Source organism: Microtus oregoni, unplaced genomic scaffold (assembly GCF_018167655.1).
Source record: "Microtus oregoni isolate MIOR12 unplaced genomic scaffold, Mior012 000021F_ref0000039, whole genome shotgun sequence".
Taxonomy (NCBI): domain Eukaryota; kingdom Metazoa; phylum Chordata; class Mammalia; order Rodentia; family Cricetidae; genus Microtus; species Microtus oregoni.
This window is the reverse complement of record NW_024543080.1, coordinates 7523361-7542753: the sequence shown is the minus strand read 5'-3', so window position 1 is coordinate 7542753 and position 19393 is coordinate 7523361. Positions and strand designations below refer to the sequence as shown.

Here is a 19393-nt window from a genome sequence, read left to right as displayed (position 1 = left end):
GCTGGGATTAAGGGTGTGTGTGTGTGTGTGTGTGTGTGTGTGTGTGTGTGTGTGTGTGTATAGGGAGTTACCATAAGGGGCCTTCTGAATGTCCTCTTTCCTTGTCTTAACTTGCATCATATATCTTGGCCTATATCCGATGTATTGGTGGGGTAGACCTGATATTTTATGTCACGTCTGTTCATGATTGAGTTAGGTTAGGAGACTGGAAAGTATCAATATGAGTTCACCTGAATTGTCACTATTATGACAATGGCTGGTATGCTGTTACATAGTACTTTTGCAAACGGCTATTTTTTCATGGTTACTATTATTTTATTATAAGCTCTCCTGAGTGGTAATCTAGTCTAAAGCCGGAAAAAACAGCCTAGGACACAAAGTCAAAGCAGTGCATTTCCTTTTCTGCCCGCTTCCCCCTCCCCCTGAGCGCAGCTCGGCTGCACTGGCTGCACCGCGCTTGCTCCGCGCTGTCAGGCTAGCACCGCCGTCCCCAGACGCCACCATGATCATCTACCGGAACATCATCAGCCATGACGAGCTGTTCTCCGACAGCTACAAGATCCGGGAGATCGCGGACGGGCTGTACCTGGAGGTGGAGGGCAAGATGGTCAGTAGAACAGAGGGTAACATTGATGACTCGCTCATTGGTGGGAATGCTTCTGCCGAAGGCCCTCTGCGAAGGTACCGAAAGCACAGTAGTCACTGGTGTTGACATTGTCATGAACCACCACTTACAAGAAACCAGCTTCACAAAAGAGGCCTACAAAAAGTACATCAAAGATTACATGAAATCACTCAAAGGCAAACTTGAAGCACAGAAACCAGAAAGAGTAAAGCCTTTTATGACTGGGGCTGCAGAGCAAATTAAGCACATCCTTGCTAATCTCAATAACTACCAGTTTTTTATTGGTGAGAACATGAATCCAGATGGCATGGTTGCTCTCCTGGACTACCGTGAAGATGGCGTGACTCCATACATGATTTTCTTCAAGGATGGCTTAGAGATGGAGAAATGTTAACAAATTGGATCTATCACCTGTCACCATAACCAGCTGCTGCTTCCCATCCATACAACACCAGGACTTAGGACAAATGGGACTGATGTCACCTTGAGCTCTTATTTTGACCCTGATTTATCTGGAGTGGAGACATTGTTTTTTTCTTTTTTCCTTTTTTTTTTCTTTAAAGAAAAAAACATGTCATGTAGGTTGTCTAAAAACAAAGTGCATTTAAATTAAAAACAAACAAACAAACAAAAAAACAAAGCAGTGTATTTCAATGTTCCCTAGAGGAGGAAGTCACTCAACACTGTGAGAATTTAATACGGCTGCTTATTTCCTCTGGAACCTAGTGACATGTTAATATTCATCAGCAATATTTATGGATAAATAATTTAATTTATTCATTTAAGTGATTTAAGCTTTCTCTACTATAGATTTGTGTCATCTTAACTCATAAAGAAGCTGTATTTTTGCTGGACACGATGGGACACACCTTCAATCCTGGCACTCAGGAGGCAGAGGTAGGAGGATTCCAGAGAATTTGAAAGTCTGTATAGGGAGTTGAAGGCCAGCCAGGGTTTCCTGGCCATGAAGACCTGTCTCAAACAAACAAATTATATTTTTAAAAATGAAAATAAATCTATGGTATGTTAATTTAATTCAGTACAAAACAAAATTATGCAATGAGAAAATAGTTTAGGAACATATCTGCTGTATTTCAATAAGGGTCTTGTCAAATAAAGAAGCAGAAACAGAAGTTTGTGATATTAATTTTACATATTAGCAATAATTTTAAAAAGTTGTAACTCATGATCTTATAGGAGCATTCTCTTGAAGATTAAAACAGAAAGGTAGACAAGGCTTTTGTATGAAATATATATGACAGAGAAGATTGGAGAATCAGAATCTTTGCTACTTGGGGGGGTCTTAGGTGTGGTGTGTAAGTCTTCCCTTCAGTCCCTCGCTCGTGAAGCCTTCCATTTCAGAACACAGCGTCCGTTACACAGCAGACATGTACGTGCAAGGGTTTGTTTAACTTAAAGAGATATAACATCTTACAAGTTCTCCAAACAAAGATGGCTGGTTCAAAGTTCCCTGGCCCGTAGTATGTACACTGAAGCAATCAGCACGGGTCTGGTGATGCCCTGTTAAAGTGTCACTATGCGTGGGCTTCAGGGTTTGCTTAGAGAAGCAGCGATAACCTTGACTCTCTTTCACAGGATTCCAGGTGGATTAGTCTGAGACCCACATTCTTACGTTTTTTTCAGCTGCAATGTTTGCCTGGAGGTAATGCAATTCGACTTCAGGTTACTTTGGTTCATACTGCTGGTTTCTTTGTCGATGATCTTGTATGTGCTTTTCTTGATGCTCCATTAATTTCTTTTCTTCTTAGAGCTCAGTTTTATTCAGTGTACTCAACTTGATGTGCGATAGCCTAAGAAGATTGGCAGGGAGCACTGTAAACAGCAGGGCTAGGTCTGCGACTCGATGAGGTTCAGCGTCTTCTTAGGTGACTTCTTAGTTGCTGAAATAGAAAGAAATAGATCTTGATTTTCTCATATGAACCAGATGTTTTGTTATTAATTAGTCACCAAAGAATTATGTTCCCAAGAAAGCGTTCAAGACAGTTGAGGCTGAACCCATCACATCCCACTCAATGGGTGCCTCATGGGCAAGAACATCTACAAAAAGCGCTTTCAGGTCTTCCCCGTGGTGAGGCCTCAGCTTTCTTCTGTGGCTGCTGAAAGATCCATTTACATTCCCACTTTATAGTGTGTAACCAAATCCCAATCATTGTCATCTCCTATTTTACCCTTCCTTCCACATATCATAAAAATAAACCCTTATTTGGCATCTGTGTTCAGCCTATGCATTTTTGGGAAGTATGGGCAGTAGTTGGCAAATCTTCATACTTGTTCACGGATTATCTAAGTATTTTATTTTTAAAACTATATTTATTTTCACAATTTCCCATACATTGATTATATTCCCTGTGCATTATCCTCTCTCTTCCTTTCTCCCTCGCATCATACCCCTTCTTATTAAGTTTTATAAGTGAATACAAGGATAGCGGATATGCAATCCCTAAAGGGGTCGCAACCCACAGGTTGAGAATGACTGCTCTAAGTCATCTTCCCACATACTTTGTACATAAACCAAATGAGTTCATTGGTTTGCTTTTTTTTTTAAAAAAAAGTTGCATTCTTGTCCAATATCACTTTAAACAATCCTGAATTGAGCAGGCAAATGCAATCTAGCTTAATATTATTGATTATGTGGACTTTCTGGATTGTTTGAGCTGCACTGGATTCAGTGCAAAATATACCAAGATGAACGGGGATCCAACAGCTGTGACTTAATCAAGCTCCTGCTGGGGATAAGAAAAACCCTGCAAAAGCAATACTCAAGGTTCTTGTTTTGAGTTTACCATGCCGAAACTCAACTCAGACCTCCACCATTCTGCAGGAGACATGTGTAGTAAGGTTTTATACTACATTATATATACATATATATATATGTATGTATGTATATATACTATTACTTATATATATATATAATAGTAAAGAAAAATATATAGTAATAATAAAGAAAACTGTTACTTCCAGGAAAAATATTTATAAATACATTTAAAATTTTTCTCCTATAAAGATCTTGTTACTGCTTAGGTTTTGTTGTTGTTGGAGGTTGAGTTCCTAATTGATCTTCAGACAACAACTGTGTCTTGCCACTGTTTTGTTTAATGACATATTTGAAATGGCAAAGACCTGATATATATAATTTTTGGAAGTTGTAAAGATCTTCTGTATGTGCACACTTGTAAGGGTTTATGAGACATATTGAGGGTTGGGATTTGAGTTATTCTCTTGTTCTTTCAGCCACTGATCAAATATTTGCTGTGCCTTTACTATCTAGGAGCCCCCCACTATCAGGAGTATTCTGACTCTTGATTTTTGGGCTACTTCTTTGGTTGTTGTTGTTGTTACTTATGCTACAAACTCATTACCATAGGGCTGGAGAGATGGCTCAGTGCTTAAGAGCACTGGCTACTCTCCCAGGGGTCCTGAGTTCAATTCCCAGCAACCACATGGTGGCTTACAACTGATCTGTAATGAGATCTGGTGCCCTCTCCTGGTGTGCAAGCAGAACACTGTATACATAATAAATAAATAAATCTTTAAAAAAAAAGTACTTGTTACCATAATAATTTAGAGTTAAATTGTGAGAGTTAAAGAGACCACTTTTTAAAGGTTCATTGTATATGATCTTGTGTATATTGATCTTTAAAATGATATGTAATAGGATTGCCGTGTTTAGTCCTCGCCAAATTAGATATGATACAGTATCTTGACTTTGCCCGATTCTCTGATAATTGAGTGGTGTAAAATTTGGCACTGTCGGGGATTGAACCTAAGGCCTTGTGCAGGCAACGCAAGAGTTCTATTACTTGTCTACCTTCCCAGCCGTAGACATTGTTTTCAGAGAATTATAGTTTCACAACACAACTGGGCAAAGATGTAGAGATGCACATATTCTCACTGTCCCTGGCCCTCTGTACTTGTACAATACCCTTTTATTCAGTACTGGGAAATCAGTTTAGGGCTTTGAATGATATTCTCACCTTTTACATATTTTATGCACAATAATTACCCTGAAATGCCCCACAGGCCTGATTTAAACACAAAACTGTTAGAGCCAGGGTCTTACTAAGTTCCCCATGTTGGGATTTTAACTCTGTAGCCCTGGCAGGGATGGAACTCATAATCTTCCTGACTCAGTCTTCAAAATGTTCAAGTTACAGACCTGGCCACCAAGCCCAGAAGAGTTCATCTTCAGGACTGTGCATTCTGTGTGCTTGGGTAGATGACATACACCTGTCATTCTGATATATGAAGTAGCTATACTGTACTGAGAACCGTCAAGTTTGTCTGTTTATCTTTCTTTCCTTCCTAACCCGTGGTATATGCTGATGGTTTTGCCTCCATAATGTTTTCCCTTTCCTGAATGTTATGCTGTATGTAACCTTTTCATATTGGCTGCTTTGAATTAAAAATTTAAAATTAAATTTCCTTTATTCCTTTATATAGAATGACAACTTATCTGTTTCTACTGCTGAATAATATATTAATATATCCATTATATGGATATATTATAGTTTTTGTCCATCTATATATTAAAAGACAGCTTGGAGCTAGGCATGATGGCTCCTACATGTAATCTCGGTGTTTGGGAGGCAGAGGCAGGAAGATTATCATGGGTTTGAATCTCCTAGTCTATGGAGTAAGACTATATATATAAACAAACAAACAGTATCTTAGTTGTTTTCAGGCTTGACATTTAGGACTGAATGTTTTATAGCATCTGCACAAAGTTTTCAATGGAGCTCAGCTTCTATCTCTTTTGGGTAATTGGCAGGGGTGGGACTTAGAGATCACATGGTAAGGTCTTAGCCCTTGGTTACATGTGACATGGGCCGCCTTTCCTCACTGCTCATTTGCCATCCTTACATCTTTGATAAGGTATCTGTTAAGATCTTCATCCTGTATTTTATAAAGTTTGTGTTTCCTTATTGCTAAATCTTAAGATTCAGATACACAGTTTTTTGTTTGTTTATTTTACTGAGCAAGATCTTGCAGTGTAGTCCTGACTATCTTCCGCCTCACTGTGTAAACTATGCTGGTCTCAAACCAACAGCGATCCACCTGCTTCTGCCTCCTGAGGGCTGGAATTAAAGGCATGTACCACCATGTCTGGCTTATTACATGGTTTTAGTAGTAATTATATACGTTTCTCCCCCCTCCAAATCCTTTTATTTTCTTGCCAGTGACTTATTAGGGCCGAAAAGTTAATTTTATTGAAACTCAGTTTGTAATTTATTTATAAGATTCTGCTTTTTGCACATTTAAAATGTCATCACCAAACTGGAGCCATTTAGATTTTTTCTGTTATATTATTATCTCATAGCCATCCCATAGTTTTATTTTTTTCAATTCCCATCTAGGATACACTTAACGTTAGTTTTTATGAAACTTGTCATTTTTGCCTGGACTCATGTTTTTAGCATGTGGTTGTCCTGTTTTTAATGTGTTGAAAACAGTACCTTTTCCTCTTTGTGTTGCTCTTAGTCTTTTCCCAAAGATCCTTGACTATATTCATACGGGCTTATTTTTAGGCCTCTGCCCTTCCTGTTCCTTCTCTTCGCATACATATTCTCTGGTTAGTGCCTCGTACTCCCAGCCACTCTTGCTTTTAGTAAATCTTAGAGTCATTTCAGTTCTCTGACTTTGTTCAATGTTGTTTACTTATTGTGGCTCTTTTGCATCTTCATATAATCTTGGAGTCAGCCTGCCAACTGTTGCAAAATGGCATGGTAGACTGTTTGTTGTGACTGTACTGACTCTATTAACCACCTTGAAAGCAACCAAATTAAGACAATGCCAAGCTTTTCTATGGCTGAACATGGAATATCTGTGTATTTGGTGAGTTTTCTGATTTTCTTTCATAAATCTTTTAATTTCCTTATATAAATGTTATAGAAAAATCTCTTGTTAAGATTCTTATGTTGATACAGCTGCAGTACATCCTTACACCCAAGGTCCAGAAAAAATCATGCAGGGGGAAGAAAAGCCTGTAAGAGCCAGAGAATCAGGATGCCTGTTGCTAGATAGATATCCCTAGAGATAACACGGAAGATGTACCTATGGCAACTCAACAATAAACTTACCTGAATAAGACCAGTATGATGACAACACCAGTTGACATGACAACAGGAATGGAAGAAATTCTGCAAGATCCCACACGTTGATGACAGGTGGCCAGTGGTTGCTGAGAAGGAGAGAATCAATTTCCCATAGGGACAAACTCCCAGATAGGTTGTCCAATCGCTGGACATATGTACATACAGGCAATGCTAAATGAACTCAGTAGGTTTCAGTGCACACACACACACCCCAATAATAAAGAAGAGGCCATGACTTTGGGAGGAGACACAGGAGGGGTAAGAGGATGGATGGAAGGATGAGAATAATGTAGATGCAGTGTTTATTTATGAAGTTCTCAAAAAAATTTACAAAGAAAAAATTATTTTCTTTCTCCTTTCTTCCTTTTCTCCTTCCTTCCTTCCTTCCTTTCTTCCTTCCTTCCTTCTTTTCCTCCTTCCTTCCTCTTTCTTTTTTTTTTGAGACAGGGTCTTTTTGTATAATCTTGGCTATCCTGGAACTCATTATGTAGGCCAGACTGGCCTTGAACTCACAGAGATCTGCCTTCCTCTGCCTCCCAAGTGCGGGAATTAAAGGAATATTCACTGTGCCTGATTAAAACAAAAATTCTTATTATAGATTTGTGCCTATAGATATCTCTTTTGGAGTGGAAGCTAATTTAAATGGCATCATCTTTTAAATTTTAAAATTCTATTGTCAATTGTTGATGTATAGGAAAGTAATGAATTCTTACATCCTAAAAACTTTCTGTAATTGCTTATAGTGTGAAGAGATTTTTTTCTTTGATTCTTCAAGTTTTCACAAGAAAGCCAAGATATTTTAATTGATTTTGCAATTTGTACTGATTTCTCCTTTCTGATTGTATTGTGCTAGGTTTCCAGTAAAATAATGAAAGGAACATGAACAGCCTAGTTTCCGAACATGTTCTTCTTCTTTCATAACACAAATTCATTTCTTTTCTGAACCTGTTGAAGTAGAGATGTTTCACTTATTATGCTCCTGGTACTCTTTTAGTACTTTTATATGTATCAAAACAAATTGATGCCCTCAATTTATAGCTGAGGAAATTGGGGCACAAAGTTACCTTGTCCAATAACAAAGGCTCATTCATGGTTGAGTGAAGCTCATACCCAGCATTCCGAGCGTTGATCACTTTGCTATCTTAATCCAGAAGTAAGTGTGAGACTTAATTCTCCGAATTAGTCACTGTCTTGTATTAGTGAGAGACCACTTTATTGCAATTATCACTAGAGCTCTCCAGAGCTGCAAACTGTCACCCACATTATAGAATGACAGGGACTCCTTGTTGACTCTCTCCAGGTGCAATCTCCCGGTTGATACACAACTGCTGGACTCAGCAGGTCTCCTCTCCCTAATCCAGGCTAGTCCTTGAAAGGCATTTGTATGTGTGGACTTTCTGTAATTCATTTGCCCAGAGTATACTTTTCAACGGACATAGTTCACTCTTTGTCAATGAGTGTTGTGGAGGGTATTTGCCATCTGCTTGGACTTTGCAAATTTTCTGCGATAAAGGATTACAGCGGAACTCTCAGGTCAGCGGCCTTTGGAGGTGGATAAACTGCTGTTGAGAATGACTGAATGAATTCATTCTGTAATATCTGCGGGAAACTTCTTTTTTTTTAAATTTATTTATTTATTAAAGATTTCTGTCTCTTCCCCGCCGCCGCCTCCCATTTCCCTCCCCCTCCCCCAATCAAGTCCCACTCCCTCGTCGGCCCAAAGAGCTACCAGGGTTCCCTGCCCTGTGGGAAGTCCAAGGACCACCCACCTCCATTGCTGGAAACTTCTTGTACATTAGAGGCATTTGCAACCATTAGAGTTGACTGTTAAGTGTAAAATGTAAAGACTATTTTTATACAATACCAAAATTTAAAAGTACTCTGAATGAATGGAAGTGTATATTGCTTGTAACTGGCACTCATATCCTTCTGTCTTGCATTATAGGTTTTGTGTGTATGTGTGTTTCCCCCTCATCTTTGCTTTTAATTTATAAAATCCTTGAAGGAGTTAATCCACTCTGTGTGTGTGTGTGTGTGTGTGTGTTCCATAAAGGCTTGAAACTGTTTCTCTACAGCACAAACTGGAGAACAGTTTTTGGACTAACTCTTTGTCCAAATCAAACAACTGTACCTATCAATCATATTCTTTGCACATGATATTTACTATTTAGGGTCAAGTTATGTAGACACAGTCACCAAGATAGATTCATGCTATTGGTTAGTATGAAGTGGTTTGCCTTGTTAACTAGGTTAATCAATTGATACTCTGCAGATTTATCTTCTGGTGACTCATAAGACCTACAAAAAAAGATGGAAGCTCATTGGATTTCCTACCCAGGTTAATCTGGTTTTCACTGTGTGAACAATAGGTACAATCAATTAATTATACTTTAGTGAGCTCTCACAATGTTTAAATATAGTTGGCTCCATTGTGTACTGTTGGTGATAGACAAAGTAATGTCTTCAAGGTCCACATGAGATAATAGAATCTGGTTTGCATACCAGGTTCATAACACATAATAGAGGCACCAAGCTTCTGTTCCCTACATCTGCATGCACACTCTTGCAGTTTTCTTATTGTCCCACATCTGCTTCTTTTCTTCAGGCTCCTTGGTCCGTCCTCCACCCTATGTCCGTGCTTATAAGGCAAACGAGTAAGAGGTCTCAGGCATCATTGACAAGAGAGGATGAAGATGTGTGGGAAGTATAGGAGATGCCGCATCGTCACTCGAGTGAGCGAGGTGGGTGAAGACAGGATGTGCTCAGCAGTTCTGTGGGGTGGCCTTGCACCTACCCCAGAAAGTCTCTCAGTCTGCAGAAAGGCAGCTCCTTCCTCCCAGCGCCGAGCACCCTGTTTTCCTCCTGCTTGTCGCCCCCTTCACTGCGCTCGCCTTGTATTTACCACTCTGCTGAGGTAGGGAACAGTTCTGTTTCTGAGCGGCCACAGTCTTCCAACATTCCACAGATGTTTCACTTAACTCGCTTAGTTTGAACGGTAATCCTCAACGCAACCAGAGCGAAAACAGACTCCAACAAGCTCAAACCCCATCTTCTTATGTGGCAAGCGTGTGTGGGCTGTTTACCTGGGGTTAAAATTTGGAAAGGCTATTCTTTCTGTATATCTATTAGCAGTGACAACCCAATAAAGGAAAAGATATACTAAACACTTAAAACAAAGTATTCCATGAGTGCTCTTTATAAAAACCAAAAAAAGGTATTTCATATGCACATATGTGTGCATGTGTGTATTTTTGTGGGCATGTGTGCCACGGGGGGATATCAGACAACTTGAGGAGTCACTTCTTCTCTCACCTGAGTCCCAGGGATTGAGTACAGGCTGTTAGGCCTTGTGGCAGGCACCTTTATCCACAGCACCCTCTCAATATTCCCCATGACTGTTCTAGAAATAGTAGAGTTATATAAAGGAGTGGATTCTATTTTGGATCCACAGTAAGACAAAAAAAGAGTAGACACAGCATCTTTAAATAAATTAAATTCATTATTGGCTAACACACAAAAATGTAGAAATTGTACGAAAGTGTAGCTCAATGGTAGAACATTTTTCTTGCATTTGTAAGTCCCTGGGTTTCATTCCCAGCACAGCAAGTTAGCAAATAAAATTACACTTATTAATTGGATGATCTCTGGTATGTTGATGTGAGTATGTGCTGTATAACTTTAAAATCATATTTATTTATTTGAAATTATTATTATTTAAGATTCTTTGTGTATGTGTGGTTATGTGCCATGAGGATAGGTGCTCATGAAGGCCAGATATTTGGATCCCATTGGAGCTGGAGTTATGGGAGCTGCCTCGTGTGGATGCTAGGAACCAAATTTGGCCCCTCTGCAGGAACAGTTAATGCTCTAGCTGCTGAGCATCTCTTCAGCCCCACACACAGTCTAAGTTCAAATATATCTATCTTTTCAAAGGGTTTTCATTTATTATGGTGAGAACTTTAAAAATCCTCTTTTATCTTTGAAAAATCTATCCTAAGCAGGTATATATATATTGGTTTATTTGTATAAATAGCAGCAGCAGGTCAAGAAGAGGAGGCTGCAAATTTAGTGGGCGTTAGGAGGACATGGGAAGTGGAGGAGAGGGAATGAAGAGATGATCTGATTATATATTTTCTTTTTTTTCTTTTTCTATTTATTTTTATTGACCTCTACATTTTTCTCTGCTCCCCTCCCTGCCTCTCCCCTCCCCTTCTCCCCTCTCCCAAGGTCCCCATGCTCCCAATTTACTCAGGAGATCTTGTCTTTTTCTACTTCCCATGTAGATTAGATCCATGTATGTCTCTCTTAGGGTCCTCATTGTTGTCTAGGTTCTCTGGGATTGTAATTTGTGGGCTGGTTTTCTTTGTTTTATGTTTAAAACCCACTTATGAGTGAGTACATGTGATAATTATCTTTCTGGGTCTGGATTATCTCACTTAAAATGATGTTTTCTAGCTTCATCCGTTTACCTGCAAAATGATCTGCTTATATTTTAATTGAATGAAAAAAACATCTGTCCATGCTGTTTTTTTTTAACATCAATGTGCTGTGCTATTGCATAGCAGAGCTTCCTGTTCCTATCTAACTTTAATGTAACAGCCATTGATCTACCTTGTCTGGTCCTTGCCTTTCTGTATCTCTCCCCATCTCCTGTAACTGCCGTTCTACTCCATGAGATCAGCTTCCCAAGAATCCACACATGAGCAGATCATGGAGCACCTGACGGCCTGTGCCTTAAAGTAACAACCCCCAGTTCCTTTTGTGGTTTCTCAAAAGACAGGACTTCATTCTTTGGTTGAATACTGTGGAGTCACAGATACACTAGTGCTTCGTTGCCTGGGCTGTAACCAGTGTCTTTTTTTTCCTCCTTCAGATTCTGTTGTATCTTCTACCAACTGCCTGTCTTCCTCCTGGGAATTTTACAGAGAAGGTTCAGAGCATCTATGACATTCAGGGGCTCTGAGAACAAAGAATAAACAAATTACCAGACACAGGGTTTATCTGCACACCTTCTGGAAGAAGAAACACATTGCCTTTCCTTGGGAATTTTCACCATCGACAGCCAGGGATGTAACTTTGCTGATGTCATACTTCTGAGGGACTATCAGAGAACGGTCATGCTGTTGGTTTTTAAATACCTGGAATCGAATTCAGAACCCTGTGCATGCCAGGCAAATGTTCTACCACTGAACTATACCCCAGGACCCTAATTTATAATCTGTTCTTTTCAGTGGTTTGAGTCTTAGACATGTTACTATATCTCTCTCATTCTATCTCAGCCTTAGCTTTATAAAACAAAGATGATGTCCTGAGATAAAGTCGTCAGGGGTAACGAGTGCACTGATGTGCATAAGTACTGTTAAGAGCGACACAGTTAGGCATTTTACTAATTTTTGTTAAATACATTACAATCCCTGGCATTATTCCCACCACATACTCTGTGGGAGCTGTGAACCCCCAGATCCCGAATTTCTTGTTTTCTCCTGATCTGAGTACCTACAGCTGCTCTGAGCACGAGACCCTCAGGAGTTCCTGATGGCAGGGGAATGGTTTCTGGTGCGTTTGGCTGGGGTCCCTGGACACAATAAAGGGGGCATTCTTGGGGCATTCTGGCATCAAGGATGACCCCTGCCTCTCTCTGTCTGGCTCTATGTGTTTCAATCTCCAGCCCCTTGCCTGGCTCGCGAACTGTATGGTAGCGCATAGAGCGCAGACGGGTGTTGTGTGCTGCAATACTCAATGCTCTGTGGAGTTACTGGGGGTTACTGTACTTCCCAAGGAACGTGAAGGCTCTTGAGATGCAAGCATTCACACTCTTCCAAATGCAAAATCTAATAGAATAAATAGGACAATATTTAAAAACATAAAATGGTTACAATTTAATAAACCATACAAATTGAAGAGCTCTAACTAAGGATGAAAACAAAATGATGACTACACTAACAATCTAGGACTGGAGAAGAGAAGAATTAAAGATGTGTTTCAAAGATGGGAGGATTTGCACAGACTACATGGGAAAGCCGTCCTGTCAGCAGAGCTTGTGGTCTGGAAATGAACACACAGACTGGGTGAAAGGAGGTCACCTCAGAACACCTTATACATTGCTTACCTAAAGGGGTGTTTTACATTTTGTTGACTTGCAAAAAAAGTTACAATATGGTGAATGATGGAATTTGTCTATGAGAGAGAAATAAAGGATTATGCCATAGAGATCGTTACTTTTTCTCTTTTTCGTCTGTATCCTCATCAATTCCAGCAACAGTTGGAGCATGTATGGTGTGTCAGCCCCATGCTAGCCAGCAGGGGTGCTTCAGTGACAAGTGAGTGCTGCCTCCTGGGACTTTATAAATTAGTGCAATCAGATTACAGACACCGTGAGTGCCAAGGAAAGACACTTGGCGTTTACTTAATGAGTAATGGGGAATCCTCAAGGCATGTTTTTTTAAAAGTGGCATTTTAGGGTTTTTCAGAATCGATAAGGACTAGAGATGAGGGCATTGTTTCTGAGCTGAGGGGCTTGGAAGTGAGAACTTGCATCAGAGCAGGACCAGTGTCCTGGGTGTAAGGATAAATAGGGGGTTGGATCAGAGCCATTTAACTAAGTAAAAGTATATGGTGGATCAAAATCTTTAGGTGAAGTCACTCCAAAGCTACGGAGCTGGGTGACATGGAGAATTATGACATCACAAGCCAAATACCTCTTCCCCTCTGTGCTCTGGGATATTTTGAAAGATGGGCTAGAAAGATCCTAAAAGTCAAAAGGAGTAGACGTTTCCAGTAAGACAGCATTTTTCAGACGTGAGTGAAGTTGTACAAAGGATCTCCCAGCAGCTGGGACTGAATGCAAAGACTTGCACAAGGTCAAGACAACATGTATGGGGGAGGGCTCACCTCTACCCAAAGATCTATTGATGAGGGAGGCTTGGGCATGCAGGTGCTGGAGCACTAACCATGATCCTATAGATGGTCCCACACATATGCACATGTGGGCAGCACTAAACGGACTCAGTGGGATTTAGGGGAGTGGGAGATGGAGGAGAGAGAACACATAAAGTTCAGAGAGAGAAAAATGGGATGGGATAGAGAAGAAATGGCAGGGGAGGGAATGGGGAATTAAAACATGTTACGTATGTGTATTAATATTAGTGTGTGTGTGTGTGTGTGTTTGTGTGTGTGTGATGCTGGGATTGGAATTCGGGGCCTTGTGCGTATTCTATGACTATGTTCTATGCTCAACACGTTTTGATCAATTCGAGTCTATCCTATCCATTTTACCTACCTAAAAACTACTTTCGCAACGCATGGGCTCACTTCATGATTGTGTGAAAACTGTCCTAAAGCTAGTTGGAATTGAAATGTCATTGCAATATTATAAGTATTTTTGGGAGTAAGGATCTTGTAGAAGAAAAGTCAAGGTGGCTAGAGATTTTAGAGTTATGATTAAAAAAAAATGTTTGAGTTAACAGAACACACAACTTAATTCAGAATTTTTGGGAATAAGCAGAGCATCCCTCAGCACGAGAGTCAGTTAAGTTAGACAGCCCCTCCCTGGTGTGTGGATAACAAAGGACATTAGAAATAACTACATTTGAAACATGTACAATGACATTTAAAAGAAGTAAATATGTAAAGATATGACTAAGTGAGTTTTATTATTTAGGGAAAGTATTGTCAACCATATCTGTCTTCCTCATTCTTGCAGGCGCACTTCTGATGTGATGTTTCCCATGAGTACTTACAGCTTTAAGCGACACTGAGCGTGAACCAAAGAGCCATGTCTGGGCTGGTATAGTGTTGTAACTGCCACTTTAATTTTACTGATTAAGGAACAAGGGCATGTATCTGTCGAGGGGCCACAAACTTGTTTCTTTCTCAGAATTGGCTTTATATTTAGGGGGCTGAGACACTGTGGAGACAGTCATATTTAAAATTCTGCAGCACCACTTTTTCCTTACTAAGTGAAGTAGACTACCAAAGAATGTGTGTGCCAAATGGTGTTGTTCTGAGATTTAGACTTGGGTGGGGAGGGCAAAGAAGGCACAATGTAGTCCCCAGCATTTGGGTGATGGATGCAGCGGGGCAGAGCACTGAACTAAAGAGACCTCAGTATGCCTGATGGCCAGAATGTTGTTAGCCTCTTTAGTTGGTCAGGAGTAAAGAAAGACAGCTCAACCTCTACCCTATCTACCCATTTACCTTTACCCTTTTCCTCTAACAGTGCAAGTACTCCTTGCGTTCTAATGAGATGATGTGGAATTGTTCACAGTTGCATGTGCACAGAGATACATGTGCAGGTATCTCTTCATTGGTCAAGTTAAACTGGCAATCAATGGATATTCGGAAGGGCTGCTTGACCCTAGGCAAGTGTCAGCCTGAGTTTGGGATGAGCCTAAGACTTGGCTCGTGCATTTGCAGAACTCCTTATAGGCCAAATGTAAAACATAATTTGTAAATTTCAATTACACAGGAACATTAATGCAGCAACCTCAGTGATTTAAAATAAAGGCAGAAAAAACAATTTTGGAACAGCCCCCACTCCAAAGTTTAATGGCCAAAGTTCAGGCCTTCGGCACTGTTTACCAGGAACAACTAACCTTCTGTCCTAGTGGACAGGACCTACGTGGTGACATTTGGGGACCCATGGAACCATGGCTTCAGGCATGTTCCATCTTCAGTGGTATTCTATCCACTGTGTGAGGATACTGAGTAACTGCCCCTCTGTATTTTAGGGAAGGTTAGGTATGGTTTGCAGATTTTACACCACTATATTTGCCAGGAAGTTTAGAGATGGAAATTGATGCGGATATGCATTAGAGAAAAGGCACATGGAAATCAGAGACTGGTTCATCATGGAGAATTGGAGCACATCCTGGAGGGGACTCCAAGGCAGCTGTCAGAGGCTGGAGATGGCAGAGGGGGACTAAGGGACAATGATGAATCTAGTGAAGGGCTGGGGAGGGAGGCGAGGGGCACAGAGCAGCTCCTCTGACTCTTTGAATCCCCCCTTTCTGTTTGCTGCTTGTGATAACACTGTCTTGATTTTCTCCCATGCCCCTGGTCATCTGTTCTTGAATTTTGAAACTTTCTTAAGATTGCATCATGGATTTCTTCTTTATGTGTCATTTTCCTTCTCTCAGTGATTTTTTTTTCAATTTTGAGAATTGGTCTTACTTTGTAGCTAGGTTGGATTGGAACTTGTGATCCTTCTGCTTCAGACCCCTGGATGCTGTAAATACAGATGTGTGCCACCTACATGGCAATTTCTCCCTTCTCTGTGACTCATAAATAGTGCTCATAGGTTAGGCTGTGTCTGGGACCGCTATATCCTTTAATATATAACCATCGAAAAGATACATGGTCTTAGAAGACTCGAATATGCCTGGAATTTAACATGAACAGACCACACCAATCATCTTACTACATCACTCCGGTTTTTCTGCCAATGCTTTTCAACCACTGAGTAACAGGAGGATACCCTGATGGAAGAGGCCCTTTCAGGCCTGAGAAGATTCTCAGGGTCACTTGGATAGGGAATTCTGTAGTCAGGGTCCTTCAAGCACGGTCTAGCAGAGGAGGAAGATAGACTTTTAGTGGGCAAAGATTATTGGTTTTGTTGACATAGAAACAAGAAAGCTGAAGAACAAAGGGATTTTCTAACATCTTGTAGAGACAGGGCTTTCTTGTTAGGTCAAAGGCCAATATTAAATATTTCCATAGCTGTCCATTTCTACCCCATTGAAGAATTCAAGATATTGTCTTCTGCTGCTGGGATTATCACATGAATTCTCTGGCTACTTTTCCTACATGCGTTTTTCTTGGCTTTCTAACCTTTTTCCACACTGCAGCTGGGGAAATCTTTCTGAGGCATAAATCAGATTAAATCATTGAGTCAACTAAGCCTGATTCAGCAGCTTTTGAGCACAAGCCGGAATGTTTACTATGGTTAATCTAGATACAAAGCCATCTTCTATGCAACCATGTCATCTCACCCCAGGCTTCCAACACCCCCGGGTGGACCTTTCCTGGGTTCCCCCATTTTAGTCTTGTTCTGGCTTTTCTTTTACCTTAAAGGTTATTTTCCCTTCACTATCTGTGCTCAGTAAAAGCTTTTTAGCTCATTTGTCTGAGCCCAGGAGAACTTCTCAGTCTCCCAGGCCAATGGTGTTCCCAGGTTGAATATTGTTTTATCCTTAATTATCTGTGTGATGTAGTTTATCTGTCATCGTTGATAAATCCATTTCCACAGATGATCTTGTGGCTTTCTTTAAGGATATTATCTTTGAAGGAGCTTGTACTAGTAAAATAACCATATCCCCATACTCGGATTGGAAACCTAAATAATTGAAAATTCTGCTTTTCTTTTCTGCTTCCCATCTTATCTTTCATTTTTTTCTTAATGTTCCTGCAGGAAGTTTCACTCATTTCCTAGGTGGGGCCTACGTCTTTGATTTGGTGAGACTTTTGGAAATAACCTCTCTTCATAACCTCCTACTCCCCTCAGCGTTCTGCCTGCTTATTCCATTTTACCCCCGCCTCCCAAAATGTTGCTCCACAAGCACAAATTCACCCAGCAAGAGGAATTTCTAAATTTTCTAGTCGTTTGAGTTGCATAGGGAGCTGAAGAGGTTGCAGCCCACACATCTTTAGGCGTGAGGTTGCCTTTGGTTTAGGACCTTTCCTTTACTATCCTAGCTACACCGTGTATTCGTCATGCACACGCCTTGAAATGCTGCCCTTTAAGTACGTTCCAGTGGGCCTGTCTCTTCTGTTGGTCAGTGAGCTCTCTGAAGTCAAGAGTATCTTATTCATTTCTCATTGTTCTGTCTTATTCAATGCATCCTCACAGCCTAGAAAACAGCCTACGTCCCAGTGTTCCTCCAGTGTCTGCTGAGCATGCGTAGAGCATGGGGTGACACAGCTTGAAATTAGAACGAAACATTGTGCCACGTGCCCCGTCAGCAGGACACCGTGCTTGTTGATGCCAGGGAATGTTTGCTCTTAAATACCAGCATTCCTGATATGCTTACCTTGGCCCCTTGCCCATGGAACTGCAGAAAGAAATTTGGACTGATCAATACAGCCATCCATCTGCCTTTAAAGCAATCCGAAAATGCTAACTTACATACTTTTCATATGTGGCCGCAGAAAGAGTATAGAGAGAGTAAAATGATCGAAATAGCTATTATACACATTTGAGCTACTTATGCAGGCTGCTGGTGTTAAGGACACCAGAGTTGACACAACAATTAATCAGGCACATCTGGGGAGGAGCGGCCCAGTGTCCTAAGTTACTGATATTTGCTACACATTCTATTTGAATGCATACTTTTGCTATCATATTATTCACTGATATTGTTTTGCAAAAACCCCTCCAAATCCAAGTATATTATTTTATGTCAATATCATAGAAAGTCAATTCAATTCAATCATAAAAAGCATAATTCAAAGCATATACTTAAAAATATTTTACAATCATCTTTCAAACATTCACATTATATAGCTTCCTATAATTAAGACACAAAGGAATGTCTCTTTAATACTCTACAAAAGACTACAGACAATTACTCATGTGACAGATGAGAAATTTACGAGTGATTTGAGAGCAAATAATCCACCTCTCATTGTTATCCTGTTCATAGCTATGTAAAACTCATAGGCATTTCAGAACTTGAATTTTAAGTTTTAGCTGAATCATAGGTTGGGAAATTTCAGGTATGAACTGGCCCTGGGAGATTATAAAACAATAAATTCTAGCGAGGCAGTAGTGGTGCAGAGGCAGGTGGATCTCTGCTAGTTCAAGGCCAGTTGGTCTACAAAACAAGTTCCAGGACACCTAGGACTACAGAGAAACCCTTTCTCAAAAAAACAAATCAGAAACAAAACAACGACAAAAACAAGAACAGAACACAAACACAGTAAGTTTTAAAGCTTTATAAATTACCCCTTAATGAAAATATTCTAAAGTTGAACCACAAAAATTTCAACATAAAAATATTTTAGCTGTCTGGGCAGTGGTGATACACGCCTTTAATCCCAGTACTTGGGAGGCAGAGGCAGGTGGATCTCTGTGAGTTGGAGGCCTGCTTGGCTTACAAGAGCAAGTTCCAGGACAGCTAGGACTGTTACACAGAGAAACCCTGTCTCGACAAAACAAAAAAAATAAATAAATAAATAAATAAAAGAAAGAAAGAAAAAAAGAAAAAAAATTTAAGCTAAACAATATCTATCTATCTATCTATCTATCTATCTATCTATCTATCATTTTTCAAACAGGATTTCTTTGTGTAGCCCCAGCTGTTTTGGCACTCTCTCTGTTGAACAGGCTGGCTTTAAACTCAGAGAACCTCCTGCCTCTGCCTCCTGAGTATTGAGATTCAGGCATGCGCCACCGCCACTCAGCTACAATTTACGTTTTATAAGAGATTATAAAAGTTTGGTTTTGTGACTTCAGAAACCTTTTGGACTGCATTTGGAAAGCTCATAGACTGTGGACAGATGCTCAGCAGTGTATTTACTCAAGTCTGAATTCTATCTGCAGCAATAGTTATGAGCAGTTATCAGCGTTTCTATTTTATATGTTCTTCTTGCTGACCTATGAAAAACAGATGAGTACGCAGGCATTTGGTACCTTTTTCTTTAATTGAAAAAACATTAA

At 40.1% G+C, this 19393-nt stretch overlaps 1 pseudogene; it reads left to right on the top strand.

The window, feature by feature from the left end:
- Nucleotides 1–502: 502 nt before the first annotated feature.
- On the top strand, nucleotides 503–1184 carry LOC121460898 (annotated as a pseudogene).
- The last annotated feature ends 18209 nt before the right edge of the window (nucleotides 1185–19393 follow it).